General features: G+C 48.0%; 1 protein-coding gene across 1 annotated transcript in view; it reads right to left on the bottom strand.

Annotated features, from left to right (window-relative positions):
• The window catches only part of NLGN4X (neuroligin 4 X-linked), a 213,351-nt gene that overhangs the window by 145,396 nt on the left and 48,702 nt on the right, over positions 1 to 19,253 (bottom strand). The gene's annotated exons all lie outside the window — the stretch shown is intronic.

Raw genomic sequence — 19,253 nt, 5'->3', positions numbered from 1 at the left:
ACATTTGCTATTTTTAAACAGACTTAACCGCATTGTCCTTGAGTGGTTCAGTGCTGGGTGGGCACTGGGCAGCAGTTCCAGGGCTGGGAATACCCTGCCTCATATATACTTTAGTTCTATGTGCACTGCAGTGCACACAGACAGACACATTCCGTGCATTGCCAGGCAGGCAGTGAGGCAGTGGGCATTGTAAACAGAGTGAACATTGCCCTTCAGCGAGTCTGTTACATTTGCTATTTTTAAACAGACTTAACCGCATTGTCCTTGAGTGGTTCAGTGCTGGGTGGGCAGCAGTTCCAGGGCTGGGAGTACCCTGCCTCATATCTACTGAAAAGGAAGCTTGTTCTCTGTGCACTCACTGCACACACACAGACAGACACATTCCGTGCATTGCCAGGCAGGCAGTGAGGCAGTGGGCATTGTAAACAGAGTGAAGATTGGCCTTCAGCGAGTCTGTTCAATCTGCTATTTTTAAACAGACTTAAAAGCATTCTCCTTGAGTGGTTCAGTGCTGGGTGGGCAGCAGTTCCAGGGCTGGGAGTACCCTGCCTCATATCTACTGAAAAGGAAGCTTGTTCTCTGTGCACTCACTGCACACACACACACAGACAGACACATTCCGTGCATTGCCAGGCAGGCAGTGGGCATAAACAGAGTGAAGATTGGCCTTAAGCGAGTCTGTTCAATTTGTTATTTTTAAACAGACTTAACCGCATTGTCCTTGAGTGGTTCAGTGCTGGGTGGGCAGCAGTTCCAGGGCTGGGAGTACCCTGCCTCATATCTACTGAAAAGGAAGCTTGTTCTCTGTGCACTCACTGCACACACACAGACAGACACATTCCGTGCATTGCCAGGCAGGCAGTGAGGCAGTGGGCATTGTAAACAGAGTGAAGATTGGCCTTCAGCGAGTCTGTTCAATCTGCTATTTTTAAACAGACTTAAAAGCATTCTCCTTGAGTGGTTCAGTGCTGGCTGGGCAGCAGTTCCAGGGCTGGGAGTACTCTGCCTCATATCTACTTTAGTTCTATGTGCACTGCAGTGCACACAGACAGACACATTCCGTGCATTGCCAGGCAGACAGTGAGGCAGTGGGCATTGTAAACAGAGTGAACATTGCCCTTCAGCGAGTCTGTTACATTTGCTATTTTTAAACAGACTTAACCGCATTGTCCTTGAGTGGTTCAGTGCTGGGTGGGCACTGGGCAGCAGTTCCAGGGCTGGGAATACCCTGCCTCATATATACTTTAGTTCTATGTGCACTGCAGTGCACACAGACAGACACATTCCGTGCATTGCCAGGCAGGCAGTGAGGCAGTGGGCATTGTAAACAGAGTGAAGATTGGCCTTAAGCGAGTCTGTTCAATTTGTTATTTTTAAACAGACTTAACCGCATTGTCCTTGAGTGGTTCAGTGCTGGGTGGGCAGCAGTTCCAGGGCTGGGAGTACCCTGCCTCATATCTACTGAAAAGGAAGCTTGTTCTCTGTGCACTCACTGCACACACACAGACAGACACATTCTGTGCATTGCCAGGCAGGCAGTGAGGCAGTGGGCATTGTAAACAGAGTGAAGATTGGCCTTCAGCGAGTCTGTTCAATCTGCTATTTTTAAACAGACTTAAAAGCATTCTCCTTGAGTGGTTCAGTGCTGGCTGGGCAGCAGTTCCAGGGCTGGGAGTACTCTGCCTCATATCTACTTTAGTTCTATGTGCACTGCAGTGCACACAGACAGACACATTCCGTGCATTGCCAGGCAGACAGTGAGGCAGTGGGCATTGTAAACAGAGTGAACATTGCCCTTCAGCGAGTCTGTTACATTTGCTATTTTTAAACAGACTTAACCGCATTGTCCTTGAGTGGTTCAGTGCTGGGTGGGCACTGGGCAGCAGTTCCAGGGCTGGGAATACCCTGCCTCATATATACTTTAGTTCTATGTGCACTGCAGTGCACACAGACAGACACATTCCGTGCATTGCCAGGCAGGCAGTGAGGCAGTGGGCATTGTAAACAGAGTGAACATTGCCCTTCAGCGAGTCTGTTACATTTGCTATTTTTAAACAGACTTAACCGCATTGTCCTTGAGTGGTTCAGTGCTGGGTGGGCAGCAGTTCCAGGGCTGGGAGTACCCTGCCTCATATCTACTGAAAAGGAAGCTTGTTCTCTGTGCACTCACTGCACACACACAGACAGACACATTCCGTGCATTGCCAGGCAGGCAGTGAGGCAGTGGGCATTGTAAACAGAGTGAAGATTGGCCTTCAGCGAGTCTGTTCAATCTGCTATTTTTAAACAGACTTAAAAGCATTCTCCTTGAGTGGTTCAGTGCTGGGTGGGCAGCAGTTCCAGGGCTGGGAGTACCCTGCCTCATATCTACTGAAAAGGAAGCTTGTTCTCTGTGCACTCACTGCACACACACACACAGACAGACACATTCCGTGCATTGCCAGGCAGACAGTGAGGCAGTGGGCATTGTAAACAGAGTGAACATTGCCCTTCAGCGAGTCTGTTACATTTGCTATTTTTAAACAGACTTAAAAGCATTCTCCTTGAGTGGTTCAGTGCTGGCTGGGCAGCAGTTCCAGGGCTGGGAGTACCCTGCCTCATATCTACTGAAAAGGAAGCTTGTTCTCTGTGCACTCACTGCACACACACAGACAGACACATTCCGTGCATTGCCAGGCAGGCAGTGAGGCAGTGGGCATTGTAAACAGAGTGAAGATTGGCCTTCAGCGAGTCTGTTCAATCTGCTATTTTTAAACAGACTTAACCGCATTCTCCTTGACTTGGTCCGTTCATTTTGTTATTTTAAACAGACTGAGCATTCTTCTTGAGTGGGTCTGTTAATTTAGTTATTTTAAACTGACCGAACATTATTATTGTGGGACAGTGGGCAGTGTTACCACTAGTACTCATTGACATTAAATCCATAATGTCAGGGAAAGGGAGATGCAAGCGACTTAGTGGGAATGGCAGCGGAGGCACCGCAAAAGACACCAGCGCAACACCACCAGTACAGGTAAAAAGGCAACTGTCGCAATCAAACGTCTTTGTAGGGGATGGCAGTTCCATGGCAAAAAAAAAGAAATCAGACCATGAAACTTTGCAATCGCCAGCACCTGTTTCTGGCACTGTAGTTTTGGAGGAGAGTGAAGAGGAGGCAGAGTCTAGCCAGACAAAAGTTACACACCCAAGAGCAGCCAGGGGACAGAAGTGTCCTGCAAAACTTTGCGGTGACAAGGTAGCGCTGGCACTGTTAGCTTCTGATTCAGAAGAAGAATCTTCTTGGATGGGATTCTCATCAGAAACGGAAGATGTAATACCTGAGCAATCTTCGGTAGAATTGTCAGTTAGTCCTGTTTTAGCCTCCACCTCCAGAAATCTGCGGCAGGGGAGACATTCCACTGATATCGAGGAGGAGGAAGAGCTGTCAGAAGGGAGACAGAGGGTGACTGTTGCCCCCGCTGGCATTGCTTCGCCGGGTGCAGTGGGTGCACCACCCACACCCAGTAGTACCTCAACTCCAGTGCCACCATCCACCCCCAGGGCGGGAAAGAGAGGAGGATCACAAAAGAAATCTGCGATCTGGGCACATTTTAAAGTGACAGAAGACCCGCGTTATGCTCGGTGTAATTACTGTGCCAGGGATATTAGCAGAGGCAAGCAACTGGGACATCTGTCAAATTTTGGCATGGAGTATCATGTTAAGAGGCAACACCCAACAAGATTACTGCCATCTGGGGATGGTAGCATTTTTCGTCAGGGGACCCCTTCCCCTTCCAACCAGGGTGCAGTGGTAGGAAAGCAGCAGAGTCAGCCCACGCCCTCATACCCTTCTAGCAGTCAGGCGGCAGGCCAGAAACCCACTGACATGTGGGAGAAGCGACAATGCACCATGGAGGAAATGGGGTGGAGTGCGGTAACGCTATCCCGGGGTAGGAGGCAGGCAGCCGCAAAAGTAGTAACCAGGAGCATTGGGGAAATGATTGCCCTTGATGACCAGCCCCTGCAGTTAGTTGAGAATGTGGGTTTCAAACGTTTCTTGAAGGTCGTACTTCCAAATTACAAAGTCCCCTCCAGAACCACATTTAGTAGAAAGGTCATCCCCAGCCTGTACAAGCACTGTGTCAGTCGCGTGCAAGCACTGCTAGGTAAGGCAGACGGAAGAGTGCATTTCACCTGCGATATCTGGACCGCCATGAATGCTGCACACTCTTACCTCTCTCTGACAGCACACTGGTGGGACATGGCAGAGGCAGGGGCAGCCAGCAGCTCTATTACTGAACAAGCATCAGGGTGGAGGTGGGCTTTACTGAACACCCACCTGACGGACCATTCCCATACCGCTGCCAATATTCTAGCATGCATCAGAAAGATGCTGGCGAGCTGGAAAGTACACCAGCGAGACAGTAAAACGCGGGCAGGCTTTTTTGTCACAGACAACGGTGCAAACATGGTTAAGGCAATAAGCGATGGGCGGTTTAAGAACATCCGATGTTTTGCACACACTCTGCATCTGGTAGTGAAGTCAGGTTTGGGCTTGGAGTCCAAGGACAAGGAGACTGAATACCTGCGTCGGTTAATACACAAGTGCAGGAACATAGCAGCACACTTCCACAGAAGTGTCAGGGCGGGGCAGGTTCTCCGAGAAAATCAGACTGCTTTGGATATGCCCGAGAAGCGTCTCATTCAAGACGTTCCCACCCGGTGGAATTCCACCTTTATGATGCTGGAGAGGTTATTGGAGCTGCAGACACCCCTTCATGAACTTTCTGGTACAATAGACATAGGTGTACAGAATCCCCTAGGGCATCACGATTGGTTAGTCATGAGTCAGCTGTTAAAAATCCTGCAGCCCTTCAAGGACGTCACGGAGGAGCTGAGTTCCAGAAGTTCCACCTTGGCTGACATCATCCCTATAGTGAAATTCCTGGATGACCATTTGGAAGGCATTAAACGGCAAGAGGGAATGACTGCTGAGGTGCTGCAGTGTGTGGACGTTTTGCAGCAGCAGGTGAAAGACAGATTAAGGCCTTTAACAGAGGACAGCACATACATGCTCGCCTCTGTCTGTGATCCCCGTGTGAAAGGTAAAATCGCCCTACAGACCAATTGTCTGTCATTTGTGAAGGAGCTGTTGTTAGCACAGGTCCGTGAACAGGAGCACCATAGGCGGAGACAGATTAGGCTTGAAGCACAGGTGGAAACAGCAGGCACGTCACAGAGTTGTGCTGCTGCTAGCCCTGGCAGGAGAAGGACTGTGTCAGTGACAGATACTATTACTAGTGCCTCCACCTCAACGTCAGAACGCCCAAGGCATGTTGGCCATAAAGATACATCAGTAGTGCAACAGGCGAGAGAGAAAGTAACTGGATTGAGTGACTCTCAGCCCTCCCAAGCACAGGAGGAGACAGCAGCAGAGCTGTCAGTGAAACGGTATCTCTCAGAGCCGATAGAGAATACGCAGACAGATCCGCTGGCATATTGGGCACACAAGTCCACTGTCTGGCCACACCTAGCCAAAGTGGCTGAAGGATATCTGTCATGTCCACCAACAAGTGTGCCCAGTGAACGTGTTTTTTCAATGACAGGGGATATCATGAGCCCTCACCGCTCAAGGCTTTCACCGGTCTTGATGGAAATGCTAGTGTTTTTGAAAGTAAACCTGCCATTGCTTGGCTTTCCCGATTTTCCTTGTGAATGGCAAGATGAATAATAGCTATTGAAAGGAGCCTTGCAGCAGTTCCAATTGCCTCCTATGCTCAAGATAATGTAAGCAGTAAGCACTGCAGCACATGTTCTTGACATGAATCGCTGTGTCTGACCGGCATCTACTGTGCAGCCCTAGTGTTCCCACAAGTGTTTTAACTCCGTTGCTGTTCCTGCCTGTACCTCCAGGCATTGTGTTCCTAGCTGGGCAGTTCCATTTGGTTATTTTAAACAGACTGAGCATTGTCCTTCAGAGTGGGTCTGTTGATATTGCTATTTTAAACAGACTGAGCATTGACCTTCAGAGTGGGTCCGTTAATTGTGTTCTTTTAAACAGACTGAGCATAGTCCTTGAGTGGGTCCGTTAATTTTGTTCTTTTAAACAGACTGAGCATTCTTCTTCAAGGCCGAAGTGGAGAAGGGTTCCATGTGAACAGCAGTTCAACATGGGTCAGCCGGTCCTAACAGATAGGCGAGCGCCGTTCGGAAGGGACGGGCGATGGCCTCCGTCGTCCTCGGCCGATCGAAAGGGAGTCGGGTTCAGATCCCCGAACCCGGAGTGGCGGAGATTCGGCACTGGGCTCTTCCCTCTTCACTCGCCGTTACTGAGGGAATCCTGGTTAGTTTCTTTTCCTACGCTGCTTGTGTCCCTAGCTGGGATTGACATCTGTCCTCAAATGATGTGCCTGTTCATCCAGACCTTGTGTTCCCACGCGTATTCTTATTTCTGAGAGATTTTCCGATTCCTTTGTCATCAGCTAAAGTGCATAAGATGCGTTGATGAATAGTTTTGAAGATGACACATATTGCTTTATAGATGATACGGAAGTGGACGGGTAGCCAATGTAACTCTTTCAGAATGGGAGATATGTGGTCTCTCTTTCTTGCGCCTGTTAGTAATCGGGCTGCTGAATTTTGAACCATCTGTAGTGGTTTGGAATAGGATGAGGGCAGACCTAGCAATAGGGAACTGCAGTAGTCTAATTTCGCAAAAATGACTGCTTGGATGATCGTTCTGAAGTCTTGAGCATGGAAAAGAGGTCTTATCCTCTTCCGAACCTGGAGTTTATAGAAGCAGTCTTTGGTTGTTTTGTTGATATGTGCCTTGAAGTTTAGCCGGTTGTCTATTATCACTCCTAAGTCTGTAACTTGTGTGGTAGGTAGGTTGGTGGGAAGAGTAGTGTTGGAGATATTGTTTTCAGGAGAGATGAGTAGGATTTCTGTCTTGGATGAGTTTAAGATGAGGTGTAGGTTGTTTACTACTTGTTTGATTTTCTGGTGGCATGTTTCCCAGTAGTCAAGAGTTTTAGAGTATGTGTCTTTGATATGGATGATGATTTCAATATCATCTGCGTAAAGGAAGTACTTTAGATTGAGGTCGGTAAGAAGTTGGCAGAGAGGAAGAAGATAGATATTAAATAGGGTCGGAGATAATCAAGAACCTTGAGGGACTCCTATGACAGAGTCAAATCTTGAGGATTCCTTGTTTTGGAGTTTAACTTTGTAACCTCTGTTATTGAGAAACGTTTTGAACCAGGATCGGACGGTGCCGCTGATTCCTATGGACGAAAGCTGGTTTAGGAGGATGGCGTGGTTGACCGTGTCGAACGCTGCGGAAAGGTCTAACAAGATCAATAGGAAAGAGTTTCCTTTGTCGAGGCCCATTAAGATATAATATTATATCTTACAGTTGTGGTTTGGATCATATTCTTTAGGTGAAGACGGTTGTCTATAATTACTCCCAGGTCTCTCACATGATTGTGGGTGAGAAGGTGTTTGTGATGGATCTGAGATGGGAGGTTTTCTTGCTTGTAGGAAATGAAGAGGAGTTTAGTTTTAGAGGCATTGAGGACCAGGTTTAGACTGTTGAGGAGATTAGTGGTGGCTTCGGCTTGTAAGCTGTTGTTCCAAAGTGCGATGGCTTTCTTAATAGATTCTGTTATGGGAATAAGAATCTGAACATCGTCTGCATAGATGTAGTGAATGAGGTTAAGACTACTTAACAGTTGGCAAAGGGGAAGGAGGAAACGGCGGGGGAAACGGCAAAGCTGCTGCCAGGGGGGGCTATAATACGCGCCGCCGGAGCGGCGGGCCACCTGCCCCCCCTGGGCCTTCCCAGCCGACACGGAGCCGGTTGCGGCGCTCCGCCGCGGAGGAAATGCGCCCTGCGGCCGTCCGGGAGGCGTTCCCCGCCCCCCCGCGAAAGGGGTGGGGGATGCGCCGAAACCCCCCCCCCGGTCCCACCGAACCCGCCGCCGGGTTGAATCCTCCAGGCGGACTGCACGCACCTCACCCGTTTAACTCTTAACGGTTTCCCGCCCTTTTGAACTCGCTCTTGAAAGTTGTTTTCAACTTTCCCTTACGTACTTATTGATTTTATATATTTACTTTATTTTTTTTATTCCTGGACGGGGCCGGGGCCGTCCGGGAGGCGTTCCCCGCCCCCCCGCGAAAGGGGTGGGGGATGCGCCGAAACCACCCCCGGTCCCACCGAACCCGCCGCCGGGTTCAATCCTCCAGGCGGACTGCACGCACCCCACCCGTTTAACCCTTAACGGTTTCCCGCCCTTTTGAACTCGGTCTTGAAAGTTGTTTTCAACTTTCCCTTACGTACTTATTGATTTTATTGCTTTACTTTATTTTTTTTATTCCTGGACGGGGCCGGGGCCGTCCGGGAGGCGTTCCCCGCCCCCCCCGCGAAAGGGGTGGGGGATGCGCCTAAACCACCCCCAGTCCCACCGAACCCGCCGGGTTCAATCCTCCAGGCGGACTGCACGCACCTCACCCGTTTAACTCTTAACGGTTTCCCGCCCTTTTGAACTCGCTCTTGAAAGTTGTTTTCAACTTTCCCTTACTTACTTATTGATTTTATATATTTACTTTATTTTTTTTATTCCTGGACGGGGCCGGGGCCGTCCGGGAGGCGTTCCCCGCCCCCCCGCGAAAGGGGTGGGGGATGCGCCTAAACCACCCCCGGTCCCACCGAACCCGCCGGGTTCAATCCTCCAGGCGGACTGCACTCACCTCACCCGTTTAACTCTTAACGGTTTCCCGCCCTTTTGAACTCGCTCTTGAAAGTTGTTTTCAACTTTCCCTTACGTACTTATTGATTTTATATATTTACTTTATTTTTTTATTCCTGGACGGGGCCGGGGCCGTCCGGGAGGCGTTCCCCGCCCCCCCGCGAAAGGGGTGGGGGATGCGCCGAAACCCCCCCCGGTCCCACCGAACCCGCCGCCGGGTTGAATCCTCCAGGCGGACTGCACGCACCCCACCCGTTTAACTCTTAACGGTTTCCCGCCCTTTTGAACTCGCTCTTGAAAGTTGTTTTCAACTTTCCCTTACGTACTTATTGATTTTATTGCTTTACTTTATTTTTTTTATTCCTGGACGGGGCCGGGGCCGTCCGGGAGGCGTTCCCCGCCCCCCCCGCGAAAGGGGTGGGGGATGCGCCTAAACCACCCCCGGTCCCACCGAACCCGCCGGGTTCAATCCTCCAGGCGGACTGCACGCACCTCACCCGTTTAACTCTTAACGGTTTCCCGCCCTTTTGAACTCGCTCTTGAAAGTTGTTTTCAACTTTCCCTTACGTACTTATTGATTTTATATATTTACTTTATTTTTTTTATTCCTGGACGGGGCCGGGGCCGTCCGGGAGGCGTTCCCCGCCCCCCCCGCGAAAGGGGTGGGGGATGCGCCTAAACCACCCCCAGTCCCACCGAACCCGCCGGGTTCAATCCTCCAGGCGGACTGCACGCACCTCACCCGTTTAACTCTTAACGGTTTCCCGCCCTTTTGAACTCGCTCTTGAAAGTTGTTTTCAACTTTCCCTTACGTACTTATTGATTTTATATATTTACTTTATTTTTTTATTCCTGGACGGGGCCGGGGCCGTCCGGGAGGCGTTCCCCGCCCCCCCGCGAAAGGGGTGGGGGATGCGCCTAAACCACCCCCGGTCCCACCGAACCCGCCGGGTTCAATCCTCCAGGTGGACTGCACGCACCTCACCCGTTTAACTCTTAACGGTTTCCCGCCCTTTTGAACTCGCTCTTGAAAGTTGTTTTCAACTTTCCCTTACGTACTTATTGATTTTATTGATTTACTTTATTTTTTTATTCCTGGACGGGGCCGGGGCCGTCCGGGAGGCGTTCCCCGCCCCCCCGCGAAAGGGGTGGGGGATGCGCCGAAACCCCCCCCGGTCCCACCGAAACCGCCGCCGGGTTGAATCCTCCAGGCGGACTGCACGCACCCCACCCGTTTAACTCTTAACGGTTTCCCGCCCTTTTGAACTCGCTCTTGAAAGTTATTTTCAACTTTCCCTTACGTACTTATTGATTTTATTTATTTATTTTATTTATTTATACCGGCATTGCATCCGCTGTAGGCTTCCCTGGTCGGTCTTGTGCATTTGAATAAACGGAGAGGAATTTGTAGGTCGATAATGGTGTGTTGGTGAATGATTTTTTATATCAAGGTGATGGATTTGTAAATGACTCTGAACTGAATTGGTAACCAGTGGAGGTCTTTTAGGACTGGGGAAATGTGGCCTCCTTTCCTAGTGTTTGTTAGTAGACGGGCTGCTGCGTTTTCAACCATTTGGAGTGGTTTCGTGTATGAGGAAGGGAGTCCAAGTAATGTAGAGTTGCAGTAGTAGAAAATGAGGGCTTGGAGGATGGTTCTGAAGTGTTTGGCGTGGAAGAGTGGTCTTATCCTTTTTTAAACTTGCAGTTTATAGAAGCAGTCTTTGGTGGTTTTATTGGGGGGCCACTACCGGCCTAACACCGTCCGCCGGCTGATCCTCCATCAGAAGGACTTGGGCCCCCGAGCGGCGCTGGGGAGCCGGTCTTCCGTATGCCACATTTCCCGCGCCCGCCGGACAGGCGGGGATTCGGCGCTGGGCTCTTCCCTCTTCACTCGCCATTACTGAGGGAATCCTGGTTAGTTTCTTTTCCTCCACAGCTTGTGTCCCTAGGTGGACCCTGCGGGTCGGTACGGCAAGAGCGGTATTCAAACAGCAAGCAATGGGGTATGAAAATACAGACCCCTGTGTACTTACTTGGTATAGGTTTTGCTAGGAGTAAGAATTTGTTGAGGATAATGTCAGTTTCTTAATAAGATCTCATGCTTTGACTGTTGAGGAGATTAGTGATGGCTTGTAAGCTGTTGTTCCAAAGTGCGATGGCTTTGTTAATAGATTCTGTTATGGGAATAAGAATCTGAACATCGTCTGCATAGATGTAGTGAATGAGGTTGACTACTTAACAGTTGGCAAAGGGGAAGGAGGAAACGGCGGGGGAAACGGCGAAGCTGCTGCCGGGGGGGGGGGGGGGGGCAATAACACGCGCCGGAAATGGTATTTAACCTTAGATGGAGTTTACCACCCACTTTGGCCTGCATTCCCAAACAAACAGACTACGAGAAAACCCGGTCCCGGAGCGCCGGGGGCCGCTACCGGCCTAACACCGTCCGCGGGCTGAGGCTTGATGAGAAGGACTTGGGGCCCCGAGCGGCGCCAGAGAGGCGATCTTCCGTACGCCACATTTCCCGCGCCCGCCGGACGAGCGGGGATTCGGCGCTGGGCTCTTCCCTCTTCACTCGCCGTTACGGAGGGAATCCTGGTTAGTTTCTTTTCCTCCGCGGCTTGTGTCCATAGGTGGGATTGACCTCTGTCCTAGAATGATGTGCCTCTTCATCCAGGCCTAGTGTTCCTACTGGTGTTTTAAGTCCATTGCTGTGCCTGCCTGTTCATCCAGACCTTGTGTTCCCACACGTATTATTATTTCTGAGAGATCTTCCAATTCCTTTGTCATTTTCTGAAGTGCATAAGTAGGGTAGCTAAATGAGGAGAATATTGGAGGGGCGAAGTTCCATATTGAAAGCTGAGTAGCTTTACTTATCTAGTGAAAGTTTGAAGGATCAGGGAAGGCTTGTAAGAATAGCCAAGTTTGTTAATAGATTCTGTTATGGGAATAAGAATCTGAACATCGTCTGCATAGATGTAGTGAATGAGGTTAAGACAAGTTAACAGTTGCCAAAGGGGAAGGAGGAAACGCCGGGAGGGGGGGCTATAACACGCGCCGCTGGAGCAGCGGGCCACCTGCCCCCCCTGGGCCTTCCCAGCCGAACCGTAGCCGGTCGCGGCGCACCGCCGCAGAGGAAATGCGCCCTGCAGGGGCCGGGGCCGTCCGGGAGGCGTTCCCCGCCCCTCCCCCACCCCCCGCGAAAGGGGTGGGGGTGGGGGATCCGCCGAAACCCCGGTCCGACCGAACCCGCCGGGTTGAATCCTGCGGGCGGACTGCACGGACCCCACCCATTTACCTCTTTACAATTTCACGCCCTCTTGAACTCCCTCTTCAAAGTTGTTTTCAACTTTCCCTTGCGGTACTTACTTATTTATTTTATTTATTTAAGGTTTTTTTATACCGGCATTCATGAAATCGTTCACATGATGTCGCTTTACAGAAAACAGGGGTGCAAAGAAAACAACCTATAACATAAATACACGTGGTGAAGAGATGCAGTTACAATTAACTGGGGCTATGAACTGGGAGTGTAAGAAATAAAGAGGGATAGAGGAGGTTAATTATATACATGTGTAGAATATAAAAATATACAAGAGTACATTACAAATATGGCGTCCAATATATACAGCTTCTGAGCTGAGAATTTATTGATGGTGTGTGTTAGGTGCAGTTCGGGAAGGCTTGCCTGAAAAGCCATGTCTTGAGTCTTTTCCGAAAGGTTAGGAGGCAAGGTTCATTTCTGAGATCTGGGGGGATGGAGTTCCATAACGGTGGACCTGCTGTGGAAAGGGCTCAATCTCTAAAGGTGCTGTGATTGTGGTTTTGGAGGGTGGAACAAGGAGGCATCCTCTGTAGGCTTCCCTGGTCGGTCTTGTGCATTTGTATAAACGGAGAGGAATTTGTAGGTCGATTATGGTGTGTTGGTGAAAGATTTTGTATATCAAGGTGATGGATTTGTAAATGACTCTGAACTGAATTGGTAACCAGTGGAGGTCTTTTAGGACTGGGGAAATGTGGTCTCTTTTCCTAGTGTTTGTTAGTAGACGGGCTGCTGCGTTTTGAACCATTTGGAGTGGTTTTGTGTATGAGGAAGGGAGTCCAAGAAATGTAGAGTTGCAGTAGTCTAATTTGGAGAAAATGAGGGCTTGGAGGATCCTGGTTAGTGTCTTTTCCTCCGCGGCTTGTGTCCCTAGCTGTGATTGAACTCTGTCCTCGAATGATGTGCCTCTTCATCCAGGCCTTGTGTCCCTAGCTGGGATCGACCTCTGTGCTCGACTGCTGCGCCTCTTCATCCCGGCCTTGTGTTCCCACAGGTGTTTTAACTCAGTTGCTGTACCCATTCTTCCGGGCCTTGTGTTCCCACAGGTGTTTTAACTCAGTGGCGGTGCCTGTTCATCCAGGCCTTGTGTTCCCACAGGTGTTTTAACTCAGTGGCTGTGCCTGTTCATCCAGGCCTTGTGTTCCCACAAGTGTTTTAACCTGGTTGCTGTGCCTGTTCATGCAGGCCTTGTGTCCCTAGCTGGAATTGACCTCTGTCCTCGAATGATGTACCTGTTCATCCAGGCCTTGTGTTCCCACACGTATTCTTATTTGTGAGAGATCCTAGGCTCCAATTCGTTTGTCATCAGCTGAAGTGCGTAAGTACAGTCTGAATTCACTAGACGCCAACGGAATTCACTAGACGCCAACGATATTCACTGGACGCCAATGTAAACACCGGGTACACACAACTCTAGGGGTGGACCCGTTCCAGGGAGTCCTTCCCTGAACAAGCATGAGGGTGGAGGTGGGCTTTACTGCACACCCACCTGACGGACCATGCCCATACCGCTGCCAATATTCTAGCATGCATCAGAAAGATGCTGGCGAGCTACCAGTGTTTTAACCTAGTTCCTGTGCCTGTTCATGCAGGCCTTGTGTCCCTAGCTGGGATTGACCTCTGTCCTCGAATGAAGTGCCTGTTCATCCAGGCCTTGTGTTCCTACTGCTGTTTTAACTCCATTGCTGTGCCTGCCTGTTCATCCAGACCTTGTATTCCCACACGTATTCTTATTTCTGAGAGATCCTCCAATTCCTTTGTCATCTGCTGAAGTGCGTAAGTACCGTCTGAATTCACTAGACGCCAACGGAATTCACTAGACGCCAACGATATTCACTGGACGCCAATGTAAACACCGGGTACACACAACTCTAGGGGTGGACCCTTTCCAGGGAGTACTTCCCTGCACAAAGGAAAGGGAACTCTCTCCTGGGCCAATTGATAAGAAAACCACAATTCTGCAGCCAAAAATAGGCTGGAAATCCTTCCCCCATTGACTTTAATGGGCGACATATGTACATATACCCAACTCATTAGATTTTTTTTATGTCCATATTGGCCGCAAGTGGGACCCACTTTCGGACATAAGAAATATGAACATAAAATTTTGCTCTGCACATCCCTAGCAATTATACATATCTGACTATATTCACTTAATGAGAAGAACAGTAAAGGGTATAATCATAGCCCTTTGTCAAGAGTTGACACTGCCAAGCATCCAGAACTGAACTGTGAATGAAACAACAAAACAACATTACATATGAAACCAGAGATCTTAGGAGAAATGACCTGAAAAAGACTGTACCTAGCATCTTGCTATGGCCTTTTCCAACTCTGGAATTTCTGGCTAAGGCCTGGACTAGGGGTTAAGAACATAAGAAATTGCCATACTGGGTCACATCAGCATCCTGTTTCCATCAGAGGCCAAACCAGGCCAAAAGAACCTGGCAATTACCCAAACACTAAGAAGATCCCATGGCACAGGTAAAAATGGATCCCAACTACTAAGCATTATGGCCTAGAGAGTTTGGAGGAGAAACATCCCAGAGCATCAGCTCATACATGCCAGAGGGCAACATACTGCTACGTGACAGAGGCCATTAAAGGTGTATACCAAGATCCACCCAGTCTTTTATGAACTGTCACAGCATGCATTGATGGACCTTTGAATGGAAAGACACACATTTGGATTTTTTTTAGCCATTGTACATTCAGGGACAACTGTGAGGTACTGTCATAAAGAGTGTAAGTAGCTGCTTCAGTGTTAAAGATATAGGTTGTCAATCACAAACCTCTACCCTTTCACACACTGTATTCCAGCGTACCTTATATGTGAACCCACAAAACCAAAAACAATTGTTACACTGGTAATTAATTCATATGAATTAATCTCGCCAAATATATGTAGGCCCCTCACTCTAAGGGTCTGTCAAAGTCATACAGACTCCTAATTAGGTATAGGGCCACCTTGCTTTAATTGTAAACTATTTAAATTTTTGAACTTTTTTGCAGTTTTTTCTTTTTTTAAAATGTCAAGCAAAATGATCACTACTGGGCATTAAATCACCGCTGTTCATAGCACAAAAGTATCAAAAGATACGAGAGGAACCGCAATACTCATCTGTTGCCAAATTTTGGCTGGTCTCCCTCTCCCTGACACGCGCGTGTTTCGAACCCGAAGTTCTGCCTCAGGGGGATGTCCTTCTGTATCTGGTACTCAAAGAATTACCCGGCTTTCAAATCGCGATTTGCCTCCTTCACTCAATTTCTTGGCTTCTTTAGAGCTATCTTCATTTTCCAGCGGCCGCATCTCGCCGCTCTTGTAATACAAGAGCAAAGATATAGGTTGGCCATCCTTTATATGAGGACTTTCCAGACAAAATGCCATATGTGTCATAGGGCCCATGACTTTGCACTCTCTAACATACATTTGGCTATTATTCCTGCTATGTCTGCCTCCTCTCACTGCCTTTTAATTATCTCTGAATGACTATTGCAAAACTCAAAGGAAGCCAAGGACTGAGAAATGGAGAGCTGCCACTGAACATCCACGCAGCAGTGATCTATTCAAGGATATAAGAATTCCATGACCTGGAGCTCTATAATTCTGTGATCAACCTGCCTCCCACTCCATGTGGTTTCCCCAGAATGTGTATGTGTGTGTGTTGGGGGGGGGGGGGGGGGGAGACACATTGGATTCAATATCCCAGTTCATATTAGCTCAGAAAGCTATATTGTAAAACAGGCATCAGGCAAGCACTATCTCAGCTACTGAGCAAGGATCATCTTGAAAGGCACCCTTGTTTTGTCCAAATAGCAAAAACAACTTTTCCAACACAACAACAATATCTCTTGTGACTGAGTCGACATTAGTGCCTCATTGTATCTCCTTTCTGCTGGTGTGGTAGGAAGAGCAACTGGGGTGAGAAGCCATGTCCAGAAGCCATATCCAGCATTGCCTATGCCACAGAAAGTTAGCATGGGTCACTCTGACAGCTGAGGTTTGGCATTCTCCAGCCAGCCAACACCATTATGAACCCAGTCAGAGCTAGACCTGTTGCTTTGCTTGACCATACCAATGAAAATACTCATGACAAAGTCCTCCAACATCACCCTCAGGCACATGCATTAAAAGACAACTATATATATCGTCTATCTGAGTAATGTTGTAGTGGACATATCAACTCTCACACAAGAATCCACCCATAACTTTGGATATATAATACTATGCACATGCAGATTTCAGTAAACATTGTAACTGGTCACTGTGATAAGATCTATCAGTGTTCATCTCACACTTGCTATTTTGCAATGACAACAGACTTCTGCTGCATACAAAGCCCTGAAATCTAAAACCGATAAACAATGTATCATATTCTCCACTTTATAGCCAGTCCAGCACTAATTGGGTAGTTACATTATAACTCCCTTGTAGTGAAGGATACCTGTGAATATGTATAAAAAAGTAGTATGTACCTTCCATAATGAAAAACATAGAAAGAACATTGGAAATGAAGCAATGGTCTTACCAAGTAGCCAGCCATGGCCATACTATCCCAACCTCAAACTGCACAAAAAGTTCTGATTGTCAAAGGATATAGGAACTGTGTATCCTTGGTACCTGGGCATGACAGTGAGGATATGCATTTGTGAATCACACAGTACTTGCACATTGAGGGAGTGGAAAAGCTTACTGTTGTGGTAGGACTCCTCCTTCTGATGAGGTGGGATGAAGGCTATATGGATGCAGTCAATTGCTCCCAGAATATGGGGGAATTGCATCATGTCATAGCATCCCATCTTTGGGGCCAGCAATTCATATCTCTCAGTAGGAAATCTGATGTAAGTAAGAATGTGGCTGCATATAGCTTGCAGTGTCTGGTAAAAGCACCTGGAAAAAGATGCTTGTGATGTGCCCTATACCACTAATGGTTGTTTGTAAGGAGCCTAAAGCCATGAAATGAGGAAGAGAGCTCAACATTTTCACAAGGCTTAGTATGGCATGGGATCTCTTAGTGACTGGATCAAGGTTTGCTTTGAAGTCTTCATATGGCCTCTGAGCTCAAGTGGTATTTCATGATCACTTCCTTCTCTAGAAGACCCAGTAATGTTATATAGGGGTGTGCATTCGTTTTCGCCGTATTGGCGATCCGCAACGTATATTGCACTATTCGTAGTATTCGTGGGGAAGCGAAACGTATCGCGATTCCTCACGAATACACGAATTGTCGCCGAATTATACGGCCCCCTAAATAAAAATTTAAACAAACTGTTGGTGTCACAGGCACCGACGGTCGGCCCCTGTGACATAGTGAGGGCAAAGGCGATCGGCGCCATTTTGAGTACTGGCAGCAGATCGCCTTTGCCCTCATTATGTCACAGGGGCCGACCGTAGGTAACTGTGACATAGTGAGGGCAAAGGCGATCGGCACCATTTTGAGTACTGGCATCGGACAGCCGGCATGCAGGAGGTCGCTCCCGGACCCCCGCTGGACTTTTGGCAAGTCTGGTGGGGGTCAGGAGGCCCCCCCCAAGCTGGCCAAAAGTACCTGGGGGTCCAACGGGGGTCCCGGAGCGACCTCCTACACTCCGACCTTCCGATGCCAGTACTCAAAATGGCGCCGATAGCCTTTGCCCATACTATGTCACAGGGGCTACCGGTGCCATTGGTCAGCCCCTGTCACATGGTAGGAGCACAAGATGACGCTGATGACCATGTGACAGGGGCTGACCAATGGCACCAGTAGCCCCCTGTGACAAAGGCTATCGGCGCCATGATGAAACCGGCACAGAGGGTGTGAGAGTGCAGGGGATGGCTCCCGGACCCCCGCTGGACCACCAGGGTGTTTTGGTAAGTCTTGGGGGGGTCAGGAGGGTGGGGGTTGTAGTTAATTTTAATTTTAGCTGGGACACGAATAGAAATCGCCGTATTAACGCATCAAGGCACCATACGGCCGAATGCAACATATCTGCTCCCCGACGAATCCGAATCACGAATGCAACGTATGGTGTCCCTCTGCACATCCCTAATGTTATACGGGTTGAAAGATTCATTCTCTTTGGGCCCTGCTGGGCTCCTGCATGGTAATCCTAGATGCGGGTCCTGTTGCCCTATCTGTACCTGTTACAGCTTTTCTCCCAGGGCTGCAACTTCCATTGGTGGCATCTATGCCTCCCTTCTCTCTTGGCACTGTTGATTTGCTGCCTGAACCATAGAGTGTAATAATAGCACTATAAACTGGACTAACACTGTGGCTCCTAGAGGTATGGCCGGGTATGTTAGATATTTTTTTATAGGTGCAACCCTCTGTAGGTGTGTCTACTGGAGACTGAAAAAAATAATGCATGCAATTGACCATTTTTGTTCAATATTTTCTACAAAAGCCAAATAGCTAAAACTAAAAGCTGTTCTATTTTTAAATCTTTGTTTACAATATTTAGTCTAAAAACATGAGTTATTTTAATGCAAGAAGCAGAAAGGGGCACGCATTTGTATGATTTGCATGAAAGATGCGTATTTGCGTTCATATTAGTGGAAGCAAACATTTAGCGCAATATTTCAAATAATGCGAGATAACTTTGATTAATGCACGATAACCAAATAATGCGTGATAAAGCCATATCACACCCTGGTAAATACCCCTCTTTCTTTGTTAACATCTGTTTCCTTACTGAAAGGATATTGCTATATAAAGTGTCTTGCAGGTGTAATTTAAATAGCCAAAAAAATGCAAAGTGGAGTAGGACACTATGAGTTTTGCCATAATAAAATTGATATTCAGCATTACTATAAATATACTATTTGATGAACATTAATGAATGGTAAGATATTCTGAAACATTCTGAAGGAGTGCAAATAAAAAGCATGTTGGACTAAGGCACATTTGCTTTGTTACTTTTCTACTGTGTTTAATAATCAGATTCATATTTACCTATTTGATTTTTGCCTTGTCATATCTGACCCTCTGCTAGATGATGTAAACTATTGTGCTTTTAATCTCAATTTTCTTGTTAGTTTGGTTTAATTTAGTTTTAGATACATGGACATCAGATGTATGAATTTAAAAAAAACAAAAAAAACTGAAACTCCCAACTAGCTACCCACATCCCACACTAATAAAAATGAGGTAAATGATAAAACAAAAAAAACCCAGATTGCTATTTCATATAAAAACACAAGAGTCAGTAAAAGGCACTGAACACGCTGA

Source organism: Rhinatrema bivittatum, chromosome 5, assembly GCF_901001135.1.
Source record: "Rhinatrema bivittatum chromosome 5, aRhiBiv1.1, whole genome shotgun sequence".
NCBI lineage: Eukaryota > Metazoa > Chordata > Amphibia > Gymnophiona > Rhinatrematidae > Rhinatrema > Rhinatrema bivittatum.
This window is presented reverse-complemented; position numbering and strand designations above follow the sequence as displayed.